This window comes from Etheostoma spectabile, unplaced genomic scaffold, assembly GCF_008692095.1.
Source record: "Etheostoma spectabile isolate EspeVRDwgs_2016 unplaced genomic scaffold, UIUC_Espe_1.0 scaffold00018243, whole genome shotgun sequence".
Taxonomy (NCBI): Eukaryota; Metazoa; Chordata; class Actinopteri; order Perciformes; family Percidae; genus Etheostoma; species Etheostoma spectabile.
The window spans coordinates 68-20,486 of record NW_022604172.1 but is presented as its reverse complement, the minus strand read 5'-3'; the positions used below and the strand labels follow the sequence as shown (position 1 = coordinate 20,486).

At 40.7% G+C, this 20,419-nt stretch overlaps 24 non-coding genes across 24 annotated transcripts; all 24 read right to left on the bottom strand.

Moving 5' to 3' along the window:
* Positions 1-788: 788 nt before the first annotated feature.
* Positions 789-860, bottom strand: trnah-gug (transfer RNA histidin (anticodon GUG)). The gene has a single exon. It is a non-coding gene; the product is annotated as a tRNA-His (tRNA).
* A 386-nt stretch (positions 861-1,246) lies between these two features.
* On the bottom strand, positions 1,247-1,319 carry trnar-acg (transfer RNA arginine (anticodon ACG)). The gene has a single exon. It is a non-coding gene; the product is annotated as a tRNA-Arg (tRNA).
* A 938-nt stretch (positions 1,320-2,257) lies between these two features.
* On the bottom strand, positions 2,258-2,329 carry trnah-gug (transfer RNA histidin (anticodon GUG)). Its single transcript has one exon. It is a non-coding gene; the product is annotated as a tRNA-His (tRNA).
* A 385-nt stretch (positions 2,330-2,714) lies between these two features.
* Positions 2,715-2,787, bottom strand: trnar-acg (transfer RNA arginine (anticodon ACG)). The gene has a single exon. It is a non-coding gene; the product is annotated as a tRNA-Arg (tRNA).
* A 938-nt stretch (positions 2,788-3,725) lies between these two features.
* Positions 3,726-3,797, bottom strand: trnah-gug (transfer RNA histidin (anticodon GUG)). Its single transcript has one exon. It is a non-coding gene; the product is annotated as a tRNA-His (tRNA).
* Positions 3,798-4,183: 386 nt separating this feature from the next.
* trnar-acg (transfer RNA arginine (anticodon ACG)) lies at positions 4,184-4,256 on the bottom strand. Its single transcript has one exon. It is a non-coding gene; the product is annotated as a tRNA-Arg (tRNA).
* Positions 4,257-5,194: 938 nt separating this feature from the next.
* Positions 5,195-5,266, bottom strand: trnah-gug (transfer RNA histidin (anticodon GUG)). Its single transcript has one exon. It is a non-coding gene; the product is annotated as a tRNA-His (tRNA).
* Positions 5,267-5,652: 386 nt separating this feature from the next.
* trnar-acg (transfer RNA arginine (anticodon ACG)) lies at positions 5,653-5,725 on the bottom strand. The gene has a single exon. It is a non-coding gene; the product is annotated as a tRNA-Arg (tRNA).
* A 938-nt stretch (positions 5,726-6,663) lies between these two features.
* On the bottom strand, positions 6,664-6,735 carry trnah-gug (transfer RNA histidin (anticodon GUG)). The gene has a single exon. It is a non-coding gene; the product is annotated as a tRNA-His (tRNA).
* Positions 6,736-7,120: 385 nt separating this feature from the next.
* Positions 7,121-7,193, bottom strand: trnar-acg (transfer RNA arginine (anticodon ACG)). Its single transcript has one exon. It is a non-coding gene; the product is annotated as a tRNA-Arg (tRNA).
* A 938-nt stretch (positions 7,194-8,131) lies between these two features.
* On the bottom strand, positions 8,132-8,203 carry trnah-gug (transfer RNA histidin (anticodon GUG)). The gene has a single exon. It is a non-coding gene; the product is annotated as a tRNA-His (tRNA).
* A 386-nt stretch (positions 8,204-8,589) lies between these two features.
* trnar-acg (transfer RNA arginine (anticodon ACG)) lies at positions 8,590-8,662 on the bottom strand. Its single transcript has one exon. It is a non-coding gene; the product is annotated as a tRNA-Arg (tRNA).
* A 938-nt stretch (positions 8,663-9,600) lies between these two features.
* trnah-gug (transfer RNA histidin (anticodon GUG)) lies at positions 9,601-9,672 on the bottom strand. The gene has a single exon. It is a non-coding gene; the product is annotated as a tRNA-His (tRNA).
* Positions 9,673-10,058: 386 nt separating this feature from the next.
* On the bottom strand, positions 10,059-10,131 carry trnar-acg (transfer RNA arginine (anticodon ACG)). Its single transcript has one exon. It is a non-coding gene; the product is annotated as a tRNA-Arg (tRNA).
* Positions 10,132-11,068: 937 nt separating this feature from the next.
* trnah-gug (transfer RNA histidin (anticodon GUG)) lies at positions 11,069-11,140 on the bottom strand. Its single transcript has one exon. It is a non-coding gene; the product is annotated as a tRNA-His (tRNA).
* Positions 11,141-11,526: 386 nt separating this feature from the next.
* Positions 11,527-11,599, bottom strand: trnar-acg (transfer RNA arginine (anticodon ACG)). Its single transcript has one exon. It is a non-coding gene; the product is annotated as a tRNA-Arg (tRNA).
* A 1,396-nt stretch (positions 11,600-12,995) lies between these two features.
* trnar-acg (transfer RNA arginine (anticodon ACG)) lies at positions 12,996-13,068 on the bottom strand. The gene has a single exon. It is a non-coding gene; the product is annotated as a tRNA-Arg (tRNA).
* A 938-nt stretch (positions 13,069-14,006) lies between these two features.
* trnah-gug (transfer RNA histidin (anticodon GUG)) lies at positions 14,007-14,078 on the bottom strand. The gene has a single exon. It is a non-coding gene; the product is annotated as a tRNA-His (tRNA).
* Positions 14,079-14,464: 386 nt separating this feature from the next.
* On the bottom strand, positions 14,465-14,537 carry trnar-acg (transfer RNA arginine (anticodon ACG)). The gene has a single exon. It is a non-coding gene; the product is annotated as a tRNA-Arg (tRNA).
* A 937-nt stretch (positions 14,538-15,474) lies between these two features.
* Positions 15,475-15,546, bottom strand: trnah-gug (transfer RNA histidin (anticodon GUG)). Its single transcript has one exon. It is a non-coding gene; the product is annotated as a tRNA-His (tRNA).
* Positions 15,547-15,928: 382 nt separating this feature from the next.
* On the bottom strand, positions 15,929-16,001 carry trnar-acg (transfer RNA arginine (anticodon ACG)). Its single transcript has one exon. It is a non-coding gene; the product is annotated as a tRNA-Arg (tRNA).
* Positions 16,002-16,934: 933 nt separating this feature from the next.
* trnah-gug (transfer RNA histidin (anticodon GUG)) lies at positions 16,935-17,006 on the bottom strand. Its single transcript has one exon. It is a non-coding gene; the product is annotated as a tRNA-His (tRNA).
* Positions 17,007-17,383: 377 nt separating this feature from the next.
* Positions 17,384-17,456, bottom strand: trnar-acg (transfer RNA arginine (anticodon ACG)). The gene has a single exon. It is a non-coding gene; the product is annotated as a tRNA-Arg (tRNA).
* Positions 17,457-18,069: 613 nt separating this feature from the next.
* On the bottom strand, positions 18,070-18,142 carry trnar-acg (transfer RNA arginine (anticodon ACG)). The gene has a single exon. It is a non-coding gene; the product is annotated as a tRNA-Arg (tRNA).
* Between the last annotated feature and the right edge of the window lie 2,277 nt (positions 18,143-20,419).

The following is a 20,419-nucleotide window of genomic DNA, read 5'->3' as shown; positions in this document are numbered from 1 at the left end:
AGTTTTTATCAATGTAAAGTAAAGCAGAAGAAGTAGTAATTCAAAGGAACAACAGAAAAGTAGCTCCTCACAGGTGCCGTGACCCAGATTCCTAACGGGGTTGCTGTAGCCGCCGCAACGCAAAGTACCAAGCACTATGAGATCACGGCCATTTGGTATTGAAATTGCCGCGTTGTTGTGATAGCATAGTCGGAAATCTGAATCACAAATATGCTGCTATTTTCTAGGTTTCCCTAATTGAAGAGTAACAACTGATAATTCCAGGGATAGTTTATCTAGTGCTGCTGATTCGAAAAAAACAAATACAGAGAAAGCTTGATGATAGCTTTGCTTGAGTTAAATTGAAGGATTTAGGGCTGTTTTAGCACATGTTGAAAAGCTATTTACGCATCATTAGACTGTTCATACGTATAAATTTACTGTGATAGACAGTTTGTACCGGAGTAAACTTGGAAATGAGTATCAAGTAATTTAATAGCTAAAGAACAGAACAAACTATCCAGGAGTCATCCCTTACGTCTTGTGAAATGTAATCAGACACATTACCCATTGCCCCACAAGCCCTAGGTTCAGAGAGCATTGGGAGTATCTGGGTTCTCACACCATTCTATGCAAACAGTTGATCTTTGTTGCCAATTGTACAGAAATCCAGTCAAATCTTTGTTCTAATCCAAAACGTGGGGCCTCCTGCAGGACCTTTATCCTGATCTGTCCAGTTTCTATCATTGTAAAATGAAGCAGAGGATGGAACAATTTAGAGGCATAACAGAGATCAAGCTTCTCAAAGTTGCCGAGACCCGGATTCGAACCGGGGTTGCTGCGGCCACAACGCAGAGTACTAACCACTATACGATCACGGCCACTTGGTAGCAGTGGGGCCTTGTTTTTGTGATAGCATAGTTGGAACTCTGAACTTCAACTCTACTGATATTTTCCCGCTTTCTCTAATTGTTGACTAACAAATGAAAATTTCATGGATGGTTTATCTAGCACTGCTGATTCTGTCCTTCAGGGACAAATTTGTTTTTTCAAGGAAAGATGATTAGCAAGCAAAAACAGGAAAACATCAGCTTGATTATTGCTGTAGTTGACTGACACCAAGGGGCTTAGATAAATTTACACACATGTTGAAACAATGAGAACACATCATTTGGCTCTTCATATATGTCCATTTTCTTTGTAGTGTTTGTGTTGGGGGGTAAAGTTGGAAATGACAAACAACGGATTTAGGTGCTAAAGAGCAATCCGAGCTAGCTAGGAGTCGAACCTAGAATCTTCTGATTCGTAGTCAGACGCGTTATCCATTGCGCCACTAGCCCTACATTCAGCATTGGGAAAAAAGCTACGTTTCCTCACCATTGTATGCAAATAGTTGTGATCTTTGTTGGCAAACGTAGAGAAGGCCAGTCAAATGTTTGTTGTTGTCCAAAATTTGGGGACTCTTGAAGGACTTTTAGGCTAAGCTGTCCAGTTTTTATCAATGTAAAGTAAAGCAGAAGAAGTAGTAATTCAAAGGAACAACAGAAAAGTAGCTCCTCACAGGTGCCGTGACCCAGATTCCTAACGGGGTTGCTGTAGCCGCCGCAACGCAAAGTACCAAGCACTATGAGATCACGGCCATTTGGTATTGAAATTGCCGCGTTGTTGTGATAGCATAGTCGGAAATCTGAATCACAAATATGCTGCTATTTTCTAGGTTTCCCTAATTGAAGAGTAACAACTGATAATTCCAGGGATAGTTTATCTAGTGCTGCTGATTCGAAAAAAACAAATACAGAGAAAGCTTGATGATAGCTTTGCTTGAGTTAAATTGAAGGATTTAGGGCTGTTTTAGCACATGTTGAAAAGCTATTTACGCATCATTAGACTGTTCATACGTATAAATTTACTGTGATAGACAGTTTGTACCGGAGTAAACTTGGAAATGAGTATCAAGTAATTTAATAGCTAAAGAACAGAACAAACTATCCAGGAGTCATCCCTTACGTCTTGTGAAATGTAATCAGACACATTACCCATTGCCCCACAAGCCCTAGGTTCAGAGAGCATTGGGAGTATCTGGGTTCTCACACCATTCTATGCAAACAGTTGATCTTTGTTGCCAATTGTACAGAAATCCAGTCAAATCTTTGTTCTAATCCAAAACGTGGGGCCTCCTGCAGGACCTTTATCCTGATCTGTCCAGTTTCTATCATTGTAAAATGAAGCAGAGGATGGAACAATTTAGAGGCATAACAGAGATCAAGCTTCTCAAAGTTGCCGAGACCCGGATTCGAACCGGGGTTGCTGCGGCCACAACGCAGAGTACTAACCACTATACGATCACGGCCACTTGGTAGCAGTGGGGCCTTGTTTTTGTGATAGCATAGTTGGAACTCTGAACTTCAACTCTACTGATATTTTCCCGCTTTCTCTAATTGTTGACTAACAAATGAAAATTTCATGGATGGTTTATCTAGCACTGCTGATTCTGTCCTTCAGGGACAAATTGTTTTTTCAAGGAAAGATGATTAGCAAGCAAAAACAGGAAAACATCAGCTTGATTATTGCTGTAGTTGACTGACACCAAGGGGCTTAGATAAATTTACACACATGTTGAAACAATGAGAACACATCATTTGGCTCTTCATATATGTCCATTTTCTTTGTAGTGTTTGTGTTGGGGGGTAAAGTTGGAAATGACAAACAACGGATTTAGGTGCTAAAGAGCAATCCGAGCTAGCTAGGAGTCGAACCTAGAATCTTCTGATTCGTAGTCAGACGCGTTATCCATTGCGCCACTAGCCCTACATTCAGCATTGGGAAAAAAGCTACGTTTCCTCACCATTGTATGCAAATAGTTGTGATCTTTGTTGGCAAACGTAGAGAAGGCCAGTCAAATGTTTGTTGTTGTCCAAAATTTGGGGACTCTTGAAGGACTTTTAGGCTAAGCTGTCCAGTTTTTATCAATGTAAAGTAAAGCAGAAGAAGTAGTAATTCAAAGGAACAACAGAAAAGTAGCTCCTCACAGGTGCCGTGACCCAGATTCCTAACGGGGTTGCTGTAGCCGCCGCAACGCAAAGTACCAAGCACTATGAGATCACGGCCATTTGGTATTGAAATTGCCGCGTTGTTGTGATAGCATAGTCGGAAATCTGAATCACAAATATGCTGCTATTTTCTAGGTTTCCCTAATTGAAGAGTAACAACTGATAATTCCAGGGATAGTTTATCTAGTGCTGCTGATTCGAAAAAAACAAATACAGAGAAAGCTTGATGATAGCTTTGCTTGAGTTAAATTGAAGGATTTAGGGCTGTTTTAGCACATGTTGAAAAGCTATTTACGCATCATTAGACTGTTCATACGTATAAATTTACTGTGATAGACAGTTTGTACCGGAGTAAACTTGGAAATGAGTATCAAGTAATTTAATAGCTAAAGAACAGAACAAACTATCCAGGAGTCATCCCTTACGTCTTGTGAAATGTAATCAGACACATTACCCATTGCCCCACAAGCCCTAGGTTCAGAGAGCATTGGGAGTATCTGGGTTCTCACACCATTCTATGCAAACAGTTGATCTTTGTTGCCAATTGTACAGAAATCCAGTCAAATCTTTGTTCTAATCCAAAACGTGGGGCCTCCTGCAGGACCTTTATCCTGATCTGTCCAGTTTCTATCATTGTAAAATGAAGCAGAGGATGGAACAATTTAGAGGCATAACAGAGATCAAGCTTCTCAAAGTTGCCGAGACCCGGATTCGAACCGGGGTTGCTGCGGCCACAACGCAGAGTACTAACCACTATACGATCACGGCCACTTGGTAGCAGTGGGGCCTTGTTTTTGTGATAGCATAGTTGGAACTCTGAACTTCAACTCTACTGATATTTTCCCGCTTTCTCTAATTGTTGACTAACAAATGAAAATTTCATGGATGGTTTATCTAGCACTGCTGATTCTGTCCTTCAGGGACAAATTTGTTTTTTCAAGGAAAGATGATTAGCAAGCAAAAACAGGAAAACATCAGCTTGATTATTGCTGTAGTTGACTGACACCAAGGGGCTTAGATAAATTTACACACATGTTGAAACAATGAGAACACATCATTTGGCTCTTCATATATGTCCATTTTCTTTGTAGTGTTTGTGTTGGGGGGTAAAGTTGGAAATGACAAACAACGGATTTAGGTGCTAAAGAGCAATCCGAGCTAGCTAGGAGTCGAACCTAGAATCTTCTGATTCGTAGTCAGACGCGTTATCCATTGCGCCACTAGCCCTACATTCAGCATTGGGAAAAAAGCTACGTTTCCTCACCATTGTATGCAAATAGTTGTGATCTTTGTTGGCAAACGTAGAGAAGGCCAGTCAAATGTTTGTTGTTGTCCAAAATTTGGGGACTCTTGAAGGACTTTTAGGCTAAGCTGTCCAGTTTTTATCAATGTAAAGTAAAGCAGAAGAAGTAGTAATTCAAAGGAACAACAGAAAAGTAGCTCCTCACAGGTGCCGTGACCCAGATTCCTAACGGGGTTGCTGTAGCCGCCGCAACGCAAAGTACCAAGCACTATGAGATCACGGCCATTTGGTATTGAAATTGCCGCGTTGTTGTGATAGCATAGTCGGAAATCTGAATCACAAATATGCTGCTATTTTCTAGGTTTCCCTAATTGAAGAGTAACAACTGATAATTCCAGGGATAGTTTATCTAGTGCTGCTGATTCGAAAAAAACAAATACAGAGAAAGCTTGATGATAGCTTTGCTTGAGTTAAATTGAAGGATTTAGGGCTGTTTTAGCACATGTTGAAAAGCTATTTACGCATCATTAGACTGTTCATACGTATAAATTTACTGTGATAGACAGTTTGTACCGGAGTAAACTTGGAAATGAGTATCAAGTAATTTAATAGCTAAAGAACAGAACAAACTATCCAGGAGTCATCCCTTACGTCTTGTGAAATGTAATCAGACACATTACCCATTGCCCCACAAGCCCTAGGTTCAGAGAGCATTGGGAGTATCTGGGTTCTCACACCATTCTATGCAAACAGTTGATCTTTGTTGCCAATTGTACAGAAATCCAGTCAAATCTTTGTTCTAATCCAAAACGTGGGGCCTCCTGCAGGACCTTTATCCTGATCTGTCCAGTTTCTATCATTGTAAAATGAAGCAGAGGATGGAACAATTTAGAGGCATAACAGAGATCAAGCTTCTCAAAGTTGCCGAGACCCGGATTCGAACCGGGGTTGCTGCGGCCACAACGCAGAGTACTAACCACTATACGATCACGGCCACTTGTCAGCAGTGGGGCCTTGTTTTTGTGATAGCATAGTTGGAACTCTGAACTTCAACTCTACTGATATTTTCCCGCTTTCTCTAATTGTTGACTAACAAATGAAAATTTCATGGATGGTTTATCTAGCACTGCTGATTCTGTCCTTCAGGGACAAATTAGTTTTTTCAAGGAAAGATGATTAGCAAGCAAAAACAGGAAAACATCAGCTTGATTATTGCTGTAGTTGACTGACACCAAGGGGCTTAGATAAATTTACACACATGTTGAAACAATGAGAACACATCATTTGGCTCTTCATATATGTCCATTTTCTTTGTAGTGTTTGTGTTGGGGGGTAAAGTTGGAAATGACAAACAACGGATTTAGGTGCTAAAGAGCAATCCGAGCTAGCTAGGAGTCGAACCTAGAATCTTCTGATTCGTAGTCAGACGCGTTATCCATTGCGCCACTAGCCCTACATTCAGCATTGGGAAAAAAGCTACGTTTCCTCACCATTGTATGCAAATAGTTGTGATCTTTGTTGGCAAACGTAGAGAAGGCCAGTCAAATGTTTGTTGTTGTCCAAAATTTGGGGACTCTTGAAGGACTTTTAGGCTAAGCTGTCCAGTTTTTATCAATGTAAAGTAAAGCAGAAGAAGTAGTAATTCAAAGGAACAACAGAAAAGTAGCTCCTCACAGGTGCCGTGACCCAGATTCCTAACGGGGTTGCTGTAGCCGCCGCAACGCAAAGTACCAAGCACTATGAGATCACGGCCATTTGGTATTGAAATTGCCGCGTTGTTGTGATAGCATAGTCGGAAATCTGAATCACAAATATGCTGCTATTTTCTAGGTTTCCCTAATTGAAGAGTAACAACTGATAATTCCAGGGATAGTTTATCTAGTGCTGCTGATTCGAAAAAAACAAATACAGAGAAAGCTTGATGATAGCTTTGCTTGAGTTAAATTGAAGGATTTAGGGCTGTTTTAGCACATGTTGAAAAGCTATTTACGCATCATTAGACTGTTCATACGTATAAATTTACTGTGATAGACAGTTTGTACCGGAGTAAACTTGGAAATGAGTATCAAGTAATTTAATAGCTAAAGAACAGAACAAACTATCCAGGAGTCATCCCTTACGTCTTGTGAAATGTAATCAGACACATTACCCATTGCCCCACAAGCCCTAGGTTCAGAGAGCATTGGGAGTATCTGGGTTCTCACACCATTCTATGCAAACAGTTGATCTTTGTTGCCAATTGTACAGAAATCCAGTCAAATCTTTGTTCTAATCCAAAACGTGGGGCCTCCTGCAGGACCTTTATCCTGATCTGTCCAGTTTCTATCATTGTAAAATGAAGCAGAGGATGGAACAATTTAGAGGCATAACAGAGATCAAGCTTCTCAAAGTTGCCGAGACCCGGATTCGAACCGGGGTTGCTGCGGCCACAACGCAGAGTACTAACCACTATACGATCACGGCCACTTGGTAGCAGTGGGGCCTTGTTTTTGTGATAGCATAGTTGGAACTCTGAACTTCAACTCTACTGATATTTTCCCGCTTTCTCTAATTGTTGACTAACAAATGAAAATTTCATGGATGGTTTATCTAGCACTGCTGATTCTGTCCTTCAGGGACAAATTGTTTTTTCAAGGAAAGATGATTAGCAAGCAAAAACAGGAAAACATCAGCTTGATTATTGCTGTAGTTGACTGACACCAAGGGGCTTAGATAAATTTACACACATGTTGAAACAATGAGAACACATCATTTGGCTCTTCATATATGTCCATTTTCTTTGTAGTGTTTGTGTTGGGGGGTAAAGTTGGAAATGACAAACAACGGATTTAGGTGCTAAAGAGCAATCCGAGCTAGCTAGGAGTCGAACCTAGAATCTTCTGATTCGTAGTCAGACGCGTTATCCATTGCGCCACTAGCCCTACATTCAGCATTGGGAAAAAAGCTACGTTTCCTCACCATTGTATGCAAATAGTTGTGATCTTTGTTGGCAAACGTAGAGAAGGCCAGTCAAATGTTTGTTGTTGTCCAAAATTTGGGGACTCTTGAAGGACTTTTAGGCTAAGCTGTCCAGTTTTTATCAATGTAAAGTAAAGCAGAAGAAGTAGTAATTCAAAGGAACAACAGAAAAGTAGCTCCTCACAGGTGCCGTGACCCAGATTCCTAACGGGGTTGCTGTAGCCGCCGCAACGCAAAGTACCAAGCACTATGAGATCACGGCCATTTGGTATTGAAATTGCCGCGTTGTTGTGATAGCATAGTCGGAAATCTGAATCACAAATATGCTGCTATTTTCTAGGTTTCCCTAATTGAAGAGTAACAACTGATAATTCCAGGGATAGTTTATCTAGTGCTGCTGATTCGAAAAAAACAAATACAGAGAAAGCTTGATGATAGCTTTGCTTGAGTTAAATTGAAGGATTTAGGGCTGTTTTAGCACATGTTGAAAAGCTATTTACGCATCATTAGACTGTTCATACGTATAAATTTACTGTGATAGACAGTTTGTACCGGAGTAAACTTGGAAATGAGTATCAAGTAATTTAATAGCTAAAGAACAGAACAAACTATCCAGGAGTCATCCCTTACGTCTTGTGAAATGTAATCAGACACATTACCCATTGCCCCACAAGCCCTAGGTTCAGAGAGCATTGGGAGTATCTGGGTTCTCACACCATTCTATGCAAACAGTTGATCTTTGTTGCCAATTGTACAGAAATCCAGTCAAATCTTTGTTCTAATCCAAAACGTGGGGCCTCCTGCAGGACCTTTATCCTGATCTGTCCAGTTTCTATCATTGTAAAATGAAGCAGAGGATGGAACAATTTAGAGGCATAACAGAGATCAAGCTTCTCAAAGTTGCCGAGACCCGGATTCGAACCGGGGTTGCTGCGGCCACAACGCAGAGTACTAACCACTATACGATCACGGCCACTTGGTAGCAGTGGGGCCTTGTTTTTGTGATAGCATAGTTGGAACTCTGAACTTCAACTCTACTGATATTTTCCCGCTTTCTCTAATTGTTGACTAACAAATGAAAATTTCATGGATGGTTTATCTAGCACTGCTGATTCTGTCCTTCAGGGACAAATTAGTTTTTTCAAGGAAAGATGATTAGCAAGCAAAAACAGGAAAACATCAGCTTGATTATTGCTGTAGTTGACTGACACCAAGGGGCTTAGATAAATTTACACACATGTTGAAACAATGAGAACACATCATTTGGCTCTTCATATATGTCCATTTTCTTTGTAGTGTTTGTGTTGGGGGGTAAAGTTGGAAATGACAAACAACGGATTTAGGTGCTAAAGAGCAATCCGAGCTAGCTAGGAGTCGAACCTAGAATCTTCTGATTCGTAGTCAGACGCGTTATCCATTGCGCCACTAGCCCTACATTCAGCATTGGGAAAAAAGCTACGTTTCCTCACCATTGTATGCAAATAGTTGTGATCTTTGTTGGCAAACGTAGAGAAGGCCAGTCAAATGTTTGTTGTTGTCCAAAATTTGGGGACTCTTGAAGGACTTTTAGGCTAAGCTGTCCAGTTTTTATCAATGTAAAGTAAAGCAGAAGAAGTAGTAATTCAAAGGAACAACAGAAAAGTAGCTCCTCACAGGTGCCGTGACCCAGATTCCTAACGGGGTTGCTGTAGCCGCCGCAACGCAAAGTACCAAGCACTATGAGATCACGGCCATTTGGTATTGAAATTGCCGCGTTGTTGTGATAGCATAGTCGGAAATCTGAATCACAAATATGCTGCTATTTTCTAGGTTTCCCTAATTGAAGAGTAACAACTGATAATTCCAGGGATAGTTTATCTAGTGCTGCTGATTCGAAAAAAACAAATACAGAGAAAGCTTGATGATAGCTTTGCTTGAGTTAAATTGAAGGATTTAGGGCTGTTTTAGCACATGTTGAAAAGCTATTTACGCATCATTAGACTGTTCATACGTATAAATTTACTGTGATAGACAGTTTGTACCGGAGTAAACTTGGAAATGAGTATCAAGTAATTTAATAGCTAAAGAACAGAACAAACTATCCAGGAGTCATCCCTTACGTCTTGTGAAATGTAATCAGACACATTACCCATTGCCCCACAAGCCCTAGGTTCAGAGAGCATTGGGAGTATCTGGGTTCTCACACCATTCTATGCAAACAGTTGATCTTTGTTGCCAATTGTACAGAAATCCAGTCAAATCTTTGTTCTAATCCAAAACGTGGGGCCTCCTGCAGGACCTTTATCCTGATCTGTCCAGTTTCTATCATTGTAAAATGAAGCAGAGGATGGAACAATTTAGAGGCATAACAGAGATCAAGCTTCTCAAAGTTGCCGAGACCCGGATTCGAACCGGGGTTGCTGCGGCCACAACGCAGAGTACTAACCACTATACGATCACGGCCACTTGGTAGCAGTGGGGCCTTGTTTTTGTGATAGCATAGTTGGAACTCTGAACTTCAACTCTACTGATATTTTCCCGCTTTCTCTAATTGTTGACTAACAAATGAAAATTTCATGGATGGTTTATCTAGCACTGCTGATTCTGTCCTTCAGGGACAAATTAGTTTTTTCAAGGAAAGATGATTAGCAAGCAAAAACAGGAAAACATCAGCTTGATTATTGCTGTAGTTGACTGACACCAAGGGGCTTAGATAAATTTACACACATGTTGAAACAATGAGAACACATCATTTGGCTCTTCATATATGTCCATTTTCTTTGTAGTGTTTGTGTTGGGGGGTAAAGTTGGAAATGACAAACAACGGATTTAGGTGCTAAAGAGCAATCCGAGCTAGCTAGGAGTCGAACCTAGAATCTTCTGATTCGTAGTCAGACGCGTTATCCATTGCGCCACTAGCCCTACATTCAGCATTGGGAAAAAAGCTACGTTTCCTCACCATTGTATGCAAATAGTTGTGATCTTTGTTGGCAAACGTAGAGAAGGCCAGTCAAATGTTTGTTGTTGTCCAAAATTTGGGGACTCTTGAAGGACTTTTAGGCTAAGCTGTCCAGTTTTATCAATGTAAAGTAAAGCAGAAGAAGTAGTAATTCAAAGGAACAACAGAAAAGTAGCTCCTCACAGGTGCCGTGACCCAGATTCCTAACGGGGTTGCTGTAGCCGCCGCAACGCAAAGTACCAAGCACTATGAGATCACGGCCATTTGGTATTGAAATTGCCGCGTTGTTGTGATAGCATAGTCGGAAATCTGAATCACAAATATGCTGCTATTTTCTAGGTTTCCCTAATTGAAGAGTAACAACTGATAATTCCAGGGATAGTTTATCTAGTGCTGCTGATTCGAAAAAAACAAATACAGAGAAAGCTTGATGATAGCTTTGCTTGAGTTAAATTGAAGGATTTAGGGCTGTTTTAGCACATGTTGAAAAGCTATTTACGCATCATTAGACTGTTCATACGTATAAATTTACTGTGATAGACAGTTTGTACCGGAGTAAACTTGGAAATGAGTATCAAGTAATTTAATAGCTAAAGAACAGAACAAACTATCCAGGAGTCATCCCTTACGTCTTGTGAAATGTAATCAGACACATTACCCATTGCCCCACAAGCCCTAGGTTCAGAGAGCATTGGGAGTATCTGGGTTCTCACACCATTCTATGCAAACAGTTGATCTTTGTTGCCAATTGTACAGAAATCCAGTCAAATCTTTGTTCTAATCCAAAACGTGGGGCCTCCTGCAGGACCTTTATCCTGATCTGTCCAGTTTCTATCATTGTAAAATGAAGCAGAGGATGGAACAATTTAGAGGCATAACAGAGATCAAGCTTCTCAAAGTTGCCGAGACCCGGATTCGAACCGGGGTTGCTGCGGCCACAACGCAGAGTACTAACCACTATACGATCACGGCCACTTGTCAGCAGTGGGGCCTTGTTTTTGTGATAGCATAGTTGGAACTCTGAACTTCAACTCTACTGATATTTTCCCGCTTTCTCTAATTGTTGACTAACAAATGAAAATTTCATGGATGGTTTATCTAGCACTGCTGATTCTGTCCTTCAGGGACAAATTAGTTTTTTCAAGGAAAGATGATTAGCAAGCAAAAACAGGAAAACATCAGCTTGATTATTGCTGTAGTTGACTGACACCAAGGGGCTTAGATAAATTTACACACATGTTGAAACAATGAGAACACATCATTTGGCTCTTCATATATGTCCATTTTCTTTGTAGTGTTTGTGTTGGGGGGTAAAGTTGGAAATGACAAACAACGGATTTAGGTGCTAAAGAGCAATCCGAGCTAGCTAGGAGTCGAACCTAGAATCTTCTGATTCGTAGTCAGACGCGTTATCCATTGCGCCACTAGCCCTACATTCAGCATTGGGAAAAAAGCTACGTTTCCTCACCATTGTATGCAAATAGTTGTGATCTTTGTTGGCAAACGTAGAGAAGGCCAGTCAAATGTTTGTTGTTGTCCAAAATTTGGGGACTCTTGAAGGACTTTTAGGCTAAGCTGTCCAGTTTTTATCAATGTAAAGTAAAGCAGAAGAAGTAGTAATTCAAAGGAACAACAGAAAAGTAGCTCCTCACAGGTGCCGTGACCCAGATTCCTAACGGGGTTGCTGTAGCCGCCGCAACGCAAAGTACCAAGCACTATGAGATCACGGCCATTTGGTATTGAAATTGCCGCGTTGTTGTGATAGCATAGTCGGAAATCTGAATCACAAATATGCTGCTATTTTCTAGGTTTCCCTAATTGAAGAGTAACAACTGATAATTCCAGGGATAGTTTATCTAGTGCTGCTGATTCGAAAAAAACAAATACAGAGAAAGCTTGATGATAGCTTTGCTTGAGTTAAATTGAAGGATTTAGGGCTGTTTTAGCACATGTTGAAAAGCTATTTACGCATCATTAGACTGTTCATACGTATAAATTTACTGTGATAGACAGTTTGTACCGGAGTAAACTTGGAAATGAGTATCAAGTAATTTAATAGCTAAAGAACAGAACAAACTATCCAGGAGTCATCCCTTACGTCTTGTGAAATGTAATCAGACACATTACCCATTGCCCCACAAGCCCTAGGTTCAGAGAGCATTGGGAGTGTCTGGGTTCTCACACCATTCTATGCAAACAGTTGATCTTTGTTGCCAATTGTACAGAAATCCAGTCAAATCTTTGTTCTAATCCAAAACGTGGGGCCTCCTGCAGGACCTTTATCCTGATCTGTCCAGTTTCTATCATTGTAAAATGAAGCAGAGGATGGAACAATTTAGAGGCATAACAGAGATCAAGCTTCTCAAAGTTGCCGAGACCCGGATTCGAACCGTGGTTGCTGCGGCCACAACGCAGAGTACTAACCACTATACGATCACGGCCACTTGGTAGCAGTGGGGCCTTGTTTTTGTGATAGCATAGTTGGAACTCTGAACTTCAACTCTACTGATATTTTCCCGCTTTCTCTAATTGTTGACTAACAAATGAAAATTTCATGGATGGTTTATCTAGCACTGCTGATTCTGTCCTTCAGGGACAAATTAGTTTTTTCAAGGAAAGATGATTAGCAAGCAAAAACAGGAAAACATCAGCTTGATTATTGCTGTAGTTGACTGACACCAAGGGGCTTAGATAAATTTACACACATGTTGAAACAATGAGAACACATCATTTGGCTCTTCATATATGTCCATTTTCTTTGTAGTGTTTGTGTTGGGGGGTAAAGTTGGAAATGACAAACAACGGATTTAGGTGCTAAAGAGCAATCCGAGCTAGCTAGGAGTCGAACCTAGAATCTTCTGATTCGTAGTCAGACGCGTTATCCATTGCGCCACTAGCCCTACATTCAGCATTGGGAAAAAAGCTACGTTTCCTCACCATTGTATGCAAATAGTTGTGATCTTTGTTGGCAAACGTAGAGAAGGCCAGTCAAATGTTTGTTGTTGTCCAAAATTTGGGGACTCTTGAAGGACTTTTAGGCTAAGCTGTCCAGTTTTTATCAATGTAAAGTAAAGCAGAAGAAGTAGTAATTCAAAGGAACAACAGAAAAGTAGCTCCTCACAGGTGCCGTGACCCAGATTCCTAACGGGGTTGCTGTAGCCGCCGCAACGCAAAGTACCAAGCACTATGAGATCACGGCCATTTGGTATTGAAATTGCCGCGTTGTTGTGATAGCATAGTCGGAAATCTGAATCACAAATATGCTGCTATTTTCTAGGTTTCCCTAATTGAAGAGTAACAACTGATAATTCCAGGGATAGTTTATCTAGTGCTGCTGATTCGAAAAAAACAAATACAGAGAAAGCTTGATGATAGCTTTGCTTGAGTTAAATTGAAGGATTTAGGGCTGTTTTAGCACATGTTGAAAAGCTATTTACGCATCATTAGACTGTTCATACGTATAAATTTACTGTGATAGACAGTTTGTACCGGAGTAAACTTGGAAATGAGTATCAAGTAATTTAATAGCTAAAGAACAGAACAAACTATCCAGGAGTCATCCCTTACGTCTTGTGAAATGTAATCAGACACATTACCCATTGCCCCACAAGCCCTAGGTTCAGAGAGCATTGGGAGTATCTGGGTTCTCACACCATTCTATGCAAACAGTTGATCTTTGTTGCCAATTGTACAGAAATCCAGTCAAATCTTTGTTCTAATCCAAAACGTGGGGCCTCCTGCAGGACCTTTATCCTGATCTGTCCAGTTTCTATCATTGTAAAATGAAGCAGAGGATGGAACAATTTAGAGGCATAACAGAGATCAAGCTTCTCAAAGTTGCCGAGACCCGGATTCGAACCGGGGTTGCTGCGGCCACAACGCAGAGTACTAACCACTATACGATCACGGCCACTTGTCAGCAGTGGGGCCTTGTTTTTGTGATAGCATAGTTGGAACTCTGAACTTCAACTCTACTGATATTTTCCCGCTTTCTCTAATTGTTGACTAACAAATGAAAATTTCATGGATGGTTTATCTAGCACTGCTGATTCTGTCCTTCAGGGACAAATTAGTTTTTTCAAGGAAAGATGATTAGCAAGCAAAAACAGGAAAACATCAGCTTGATTATTGCTGTAGTTGACTGACACCAAGGGGCTTAGATAAATTTACACACATGTTGAAACAATGAGAACACATCATTTGGCTCTTCATATATGTCCATTTTCTTTGTAGTGTTTGTGTTGGGGGGTAAAGTTGGAAATGACAAACAACGGATTTAGGTGCTAAAGAGCAATCCGAGCTAGCTAGGAGTCGAACCTAGAATCTTCTGATTCGTAGTCAGACGCGTTATCCATTGCGCCACTAGCCCTACATTCAGCATTGGGAAAAAAGCTACGTTTCCTCACCATTGTATGCAAATAGTTGTGATCTTTGTTGGCAAACGTAGAGAAGGCCAGTCAAATGTTTGTTGTTGTCCAAAATTTGGGGACTCTTGAAGGACTTTTAGGCTAAGCTGTCCAGTTTTATCAATGTAAAGTAAAGCAGAAGAAGTAGTAATTCAAAGGAACAACAGAAAAGTAGCTCCTCACAGGTGCCGTGACCCAGATTCCTAACGGGGTTGCTGTAGCCGCCGCAACGCAAAGTACCAAGCACTATGAGATCACGGCCATTTGGTATTGAAATTGCCGCGTTGTTGTGATAGCATAGTCGGAAATCTGAATCACAAATATGCTGCTATTTTCTAGGTTTCCCTAATTGAAGAGTAACAACTGATAATTCCAGGGATAGTTTATCTAGTGCTGCTGATTCGAAAAAAACAAATACAGAGAAAGCTTGATGATAGCTTTGCTTGAGTTAAATTGAAGGATTTAGGGCTGTTTTAGCACATGTTGAAAAGCTATTTACGCATCATTAGACTGTTCATACGTATAAATTTACTGTGATAGACAGTTTGTACCGGAGTAAACTTGGAAATGAGTATCAAGTAATTTAATAGCTAAAGAACAGAACAAACTATCCAGGAGTCATCCCTTACGTCTTGTGAAATGTAATCAGACACATTACCCATTGCCCCACAAGCCCTAGGTTCAGAGAGCATTGGGAGTATCTGGGTTCTCACACCATTCTATGCAAACAGTTGATCTTTGTTGCCAATTGTACAGAAATCCAGTCAAATCTTTGTTCTAATCCAAAACGTGGGGCCTCCTGCAGGACCTTTATCCTGATCTGTCCAGTTTCTATCATTGTAAAATGAAGCAGAGGATGGAACAATTTAGAGGCATAACAGAGATCAAGCTTCTCAAAGTTGCCGAGACCCGGATTCGAACCGGGGTTGCTGCGGCCACAACGCAGAGTACTAACCACTATACGATCACGGCCACTTGGTAGCAGTGGGGCCTTGTTTTGTGATAGCATAGTTGGAACTCTGAACTTCAACTCTACTGATATTTTCCCGCTTTCTCTAATTGTTGACTAACAAATGAAAATTTCATGGATGGTTTATCTAGCACTGCTGATTCTGTCCTTCAGGACAAATTAGTTTTTTCAAGGAAAGATGATTAGCAAGCAAAACAGGAAAACATCAGCTTGATTATTGCTGTAGTTGACTGACACCAAGGGGCTTAGATAAATTTACACACATGTTGAAACAATGAGAACACATCATTTGGCTCTTCATATATGTCCATTTTCTTTGTAGTGTTTTGTTTGGGGGTAAAGTTGGAAATGACAAACAACGGATTTAGGTGCTAAAGAGCAATCCGAGCTAGCTAGGAGTCGAACCTAGAATCTTCTGATTCGTAGTCAGACGCGTTATCCATTGCGCCACTAGCCCTACATTCAGCATTGGGAAAAAAGCTACGTTTCCTCACCATTGTATGCAAATAGTTGTGATCTTTGTTGGCAAACGTAGAGAAGGCCAGTCAAATGTTTGTTGTTGTCCAAAATTTGGGACTCTTGAAGGACTTTTAGGCTAAGCTGTCCAGTTTTTATCAATGTAAAGTAAAGCAGAAGAAGTAGTAATTCAAAGGAACAACAGAAAAGTAGCTCCTCACAGGTGCCGTGACCCAGATTCCTAACGGGGTTGCTGTAGCCGCCGCAACGCAAAGTACCAAGCACTATGAGATCACGGCCATTTGGTATTGAAATTGCCGCGTTGTTGTGATAGCATAGTCGGAAATCTGAATCACAAATATGCTGCTATTTTCTAGGTTTCCCTAATTGAAGAGTAACAACTGATAATTCCAGGGATAGTTTATCTAGTGCTGCTGATTCGAAAAAAACAAATACGAGAAAGCTTGATGATAGCTTTGCTTGAGTTTATTGAAGGATTTAGGGCTGTTTTAGCACATGTTGAAAAGCTATTTACGCATCATTAGACTGTTCATACGTATAAATTTACTGTGATAGACAGTTTTGTACCGGAGTAAACTTGGAAATGAGTATCAAGTAATTTAATAGCTAAAGAACAGAACAAACTATCCAGGAGTCATCCCTTACGTCTTGTGAAATGTAATCAGACACATTACCCATTGCCCCACAAGCCCTAGGTTCAGAGAGCATTGGGAGTGTCTGGGTTCTCACACCATTCTATGCAAACAGTTGATCTTTGTTGCCAATTGTACAGAATCCAGTCAAATCTTTGTTCTAATCCAAAACGTGGGGCCTCCTGCAGGACCTTTATCCTGATCTGTCCAGTTCTATCATTGTAAAATGAAGCAGAGGATGGAACATTTAGAGGCATAACAGAGATCAAGCTTCTCAAAGTTGCCGAGACCCGGATTCGAACCGGGTTTGCTGCGGCCACAACGCAGAGTACTAACCACTATACGATCACGGCCACTTGGTAGCAGTGGGGCCTTGTTTTTGTGATAGCATAGTTGGAACTCTGAACTTCAACTCTACTGATATTTTCCGCTTTCTCTAATTGTTGACTAACAAATGAAAATTTCATGGATGGTTTTCTAGCACTGCTGATTCTGTCCTTCAGGGACAAATTTTTTTTTCAAGGAAAGAGATTAGCAAGCAAAAACAAAAACATCAGCTTGATTATTGCTGTAGTTGACTGACACCAAGGGGCTTAGATAAATTTACACACATGTTGAAACAATGAGAACACATCATTTGGCTCTTCATTATGTCCATTTTCTTGTAGTGTTTGTGTTGGGGGGTAAAGTTGGAAATGACAAACAACGGATTTAGGTGCTAAAGAGCAATCTGGCTAGCTAGGAGTCGAACCTAGAATCTTCTGATTCGTAGTCAGACGCGTTATCCATTGCGCCACTACCCTACTTCAGCATTGGAATAAAGCTACGTTTCCTCACCATTGTATGCAAATAGTTGTGCTCTTTGTTGGCAAACGTAGAGAAGGCCAGTCAAATGTTTGTTGTTGTCCAAAATTTTGGGGACTCTTGAAGGACTTTAAGCTAAGCTTCCCATTTTTATCATGTAAAGTAAAGCAGAAGAAGTAGTAATTCAAAGGAAAACAGAAAAGTAGCTCCTCACAGGTGCCGTGACCCAGATTCTAACGGGGTTGCTGTAGCCGCGCAACGCAAAGTACCAAGCACTATGAGATCACGGCCATTGGGTATTGACATTGCCGCGTTGTTCTCTAATTTGACTAACCAATGAAATTTCAGGGATGTTTTATCTAGCACTGCTGATTTCTGTCCTTCAGGGACCAATTAGTGTTTTCAGGAAAGATGATTAGCAAGCAAAAACGGAAAACATCACTGATTATTGCTGTAGTTACTGAACACCAGGGCTTAGATAAATTTACACACATGTTGAAACCTGAGAACACATCATTTGGCTCTTCATATATGTCCATTTTCTTGTAGTGTTTGTGTTGGGGGGTAAAGTTGGAAACGACAAACAACGGATTTAGGTGCTAAAGAGCAATCCGAGCTAGCTAGGAGTCGAACCTAGAATCTTCTGATTCGTAGTCAGACGCGTTTATCATTGCGCCACTAGCCCTACATTCAGCATTGGAAAAAAGCTACTTTCCTCACCATTGTATGCAAATAGTTGTGCTCTTTGTTGGCAAACGTAGAGAAGGCCAGTCAAATGTTTGTTGTTGTCCAAATATTTGGGGACTCTTGAAGGACTTTAAGGCTAAGCTGTCCAGTTTTTATCAATGTAAAGTAAAGCAGAAGAAGTAGTAATTCAAAGAACAACAGAAAAGTAGCTCCTCACAGGTGCCGTGACCCAGATTCCTAACGGGTTGCTGTAGCCGCCGCAACGCAAAGTACCAAGCACTATGAGATCACGGCCATTTGGTATTGAATTGCCGCGTTGTTGTGATAGCATAGTCGGAAATCTGAATCACAAAATGCTGCTATTTTCTAGGTTTCCCTAATTGAAGAGTAACAACTGATAATTCCAGGGATAGTTTATCTAGTGCTGCTGATTCGAAAAAACAAATACAAGAAAGCTTGATGATAGCTTTGCTTGAGTTAAATTGAAGGATTTAGGGCTGTTTAGCACATGTTGAAAAGCTATTTACGCATCATTAGACTGTTCATACGTATAAATTTACTGTGATAGACAGTTTGTACCGGAGTAAACTTGGAAATGAGTATCAAGTAATTTAATAGCTAAAGAACAGAACAAACTATCCAGGAGTCATCCCTTACGTCTTGTGAAATGTAATCAGACACATTACCCATTGCCCCACAAGCCCTAGGTTCAGAGAGCATTGGGAGTGTCTGGGTTCTCACACCATTCTATGCAAACAGTTGATCTTTGTTGCCAATTGTACAGAAATCCAGTCAATCTTTGTTCTAATCCAAAACGTGGGGCCTCCTGCAGGACCTTTATCCTGATCTGTCCAGTTTTCTATCATTGTAAAATGAAGCAGAGGATGGAACTTAGAGGCATAACAGAGATCAAGCTTCTCAAAGTTGCCGAGACCCGGATTCGAACCGTGGTTGCTGCGGCCACAACGCAGAGTACTAACCACTATACGATCACGGCCACTTGGTAGCAGTGGGCCTTGGTTTTGTGTGATAGCATAGTTGGAACTCTGAACTTCAACTCTACTGATATTTTCCCGCTTTCTCTATTGTTGACTAACAAATGAAAATTTCATGGATGTTTTCTAGCACTGCTGATTCTGTCCTTCAGGGACAAATTAGTTTTTTCAAGGAAAGATGATTAGCAAGCAAAAACAGGAAAACATCAGCTTGATTATTGCTGTAGTTGACTGACACCAAGGGGCTTAGATAAATTTACACACATGTTGAAACAATGAGAACACATCATTTGCTCTTCATATATGTCCATTTTCTTTGTAGTGTTTGTGTTGGGGGGTAAAGTTGGAAATGACAAACAACGGATTTAGGTGCTAAGAGCAATCCGACTAGCTAGGAGTCGAACCAGAATCTTCTGATTTGTAGTCAGACACGTTATCCATTGCGCCACTAGCCTACATTCATCTTTGGGAAAAAGCTACGTTTCCTCACCATGTAGCAAATATTTGTGATCTTTGTTGGCAAACGTAGAGAAGGCCAGTCAAATGTTTGTTGTTGTCCAAAATTTGGGGACTCTTGAAGGACTTTAGGCTAAGCTGTCCAGTTTTTATCAATGTAAAGTAAAGCAGAAGAAGTAGTAATTCAAAGGAACAACAGAAAAGTAGCTCCTCACAGGTGCCGTGACCCAGATTCCTAACGGGGTTGCTGTAGCCGCCGCAACGCAAAGTACCAAGCACTATGAGATCACGGCCATTTTGGTATTGAAATTGCCGCGTTGTTGTCATAGCCTAGTCGGAAATCTGAATCACAAATATGCTGCTATTTTCTAGGTTTCCCTAATTGAAGAGTACAACTGATAATTCCAGGGATAGTTTATCTAGTTGCTGCTGATTCGAAAAAAACAACTAATAAAGCTTGATGATAGCTTTGCTTGAGTTAAATTGAAGGATTTAGGGCTGTTTTAGCACATGTTGAAAAGCTATTTACGCATTATTAGACTGTTCATACGTATAAATTTACTGTGATAGACAGTTTGTACCGGAGTAAACTGGAAATGAGTATCAAGTAATTTAATAGCTAAAGAACAGAACAAACATCCAGGAGTCATCCATTACGTCTTGTGAAATTTAATCAGACACATTACCCTTTCCCCACAAGCCCTAGTTCAGAGAGCATGGGAGTATCTGGGTTCTCACACCTTCTATGCAAACAGTTGATCTTTGTTGCCATTGTACATACAAATCCAGTCAAATCTTGTTCTAATCCAAAACGTGGGGCATCC